This window comes from Octodon degus, unplaced genomic scaffold (genome assembly GCF_000260255.1).
Source record: "Octodon degus isolate 3935 unplaced genomic scaffold, OctDeg1.0 scaffold00029, whole genome shotgun sequence".
NCBI lineage: Eukaryota > Metazoa > Chordata > Mammalia > Rodentia > Octodontidae > Octodon > Octodon degus.
This window is the reverse complement of record NW_004524605.1, coordinates 17820325-17822124: the sequence shown is the minus strand read 5'-3', so window position 1 is coordinate 17822124 and position 1800 is coordinate 17820325. Positions and strand designations below refer to the sequence as shown.

Below are 1800 nucleotides of genomic sequence, written 5' to 3'. Positions count from 1 at the left end.
TCTTCACAAAACCAAAGAGGCAACTCAAAAATTTCTATGGAAGTACAAACAATTTCAACAGCCACAGTGATCTTGAGCAAAGAAGAACAAACAGGAAGCACTATAGTACCAACTTCCATCTGTAGTACAATGTTATAGTTATATAAACAGAATGGCCTTGGTACAAAATCAGAGGAATGGAACAGAATAAAGCCTATAAGCATCACTAAGCATCAACAGCTGAATTTTAAATAAAGGTGTTAAAAATTCTTTGGAGAAAGGGCAGCTGTTCCAATAAATGGTGCTCACTAAATTGGAAACACAGACAGAAGATCACAGACAGGACAATGAAACTAGATCCCTATATTACAGTACTAAAAACAACTCAAGAATCAATTATAGACTTAAATGTGAACCTGACATTGTAAAACTAAGAAAATGTTGGCAGGAAACTTCAAAAAATAGAAATGAAAAGGTATTTTTGGTGTGTCGGAGCTGCTGCCGCTGAGTCCGGATCTGAGAAGTGTGCACCCCGACGCCCGCCTCACGTGCATTCCCGGTTCCTTGTGGTTCTAAGTCCAAGATGGCTAGTCTCAAGGATGAGCTGATTGTGACTCTCCTTAAGGAAGAGCAGGTGCCCCAAAATAAGATCACAGTTGTTGGGGTTGGTGTTGTTTGCATGGCCTGTGCCATCAGTATCTTAATGAAGGACTTGGCAGATGAACTTGCTCTTGTTGATGTCATGGAAGACAAACTGAAGGGAGAAATGATAGATCTCCAACACGGCAGCCTTTTCCTCAGGACACCAAAAATTATCTCTGGCAAAGACTATAATGTAACCACCAACTCCAAGCTGGTTATTATCACCACTGGAGCACATCAGCAAGAGGGAGAGAGCCACCTTAATTTGTTGCAGCATAATGTGAACATCCTCAAGTTCACCATTCCTAATGTTATGAAGTACAGTCCCAACTGCAAGTTGCTTGTTGTGTCCAACCCAGTGGACATCTTGACCTATGTGGCTTGGAAGATAAGCGACTTTCCCAAGAACCATGTTATTGGCAGTGGTTGCAACCTGGATTCAGCCCAGTTCTGCTACCTGATGGGAGAAAGCCTGACATGCACCCACTGAGCTGCCACAGCTGGATCCTTGGGGAGCATGGAGACTACAGTGTCCTTGTGTGGAGTGGCATGAATGTTGCTGGTGTCACCCTGAAGAATATGCACCCTGAGTTAGGAACTGATGAGGATAAGGAGCATTGGAAAGAGGTTTACAAACAAGTGGTTGAAAGCACTAATCAAGTGATCAAACTGAAAGGCTACCTATCTTGAGTCATTGAACGGTTAGTGGCAGATTTGGCAAAAAGTATATTGAAGAACCTTAGGAGGGTACACCCAATTTCTACCATGATTAAGGGGCTGTATGGAATAAAGGATGATGTTTTCCTTAGTGTCTCTTGTGTCCTAGGACAGAATGGGATCTCTGATGTTGTGAACGTGACTCTGACTTCTGAGGAAGAGGCACGTTTGAAGAAGAGTGTGGATACCCTGTGGTCGATCCAGAAGGAGCTGCAGTTTTAGAGTCTTCCAGTGTCACCACATCACTGTGTAGGCTTCAGGAGGGTTTAGTGGGAGTTGTGCCAGTTGTCCTATTTAGCTGACATGGGATTAAAGCAGCACTATTAAGATGGCCTGGGGAAAGCATCAGTTTCGGAAAGTTAGAAGTAGAAATGATTCACAAAACCCCACAGCTCTGTCCTGATGCCTGATAGTGCTGTACTAGTAGTCCTGATTTGTATAAAGCAGCCCAGCATCTCTGAG

At 43.4% G+C, this 1800-nt stretch overlaps 1 pseudogene across 1 annotated transcript; it reads left to right on the top strand.

Moving 5' to 3' along the window:
• Window positions 1-544: 544 nt before the first annotated feature.
• On the top strand, window positions 545-1582 carry LOC101587275 (annotated as a pseudogene). The gene has a single exon (XR_192460.3). The product of XR_192460.3 is annotated as an L-lactate dehydrogenase A chain pseudogene (transcript).
• The last annotated feature ends 218 nt before the right edge of the window (window positions 1583-1800 follow it).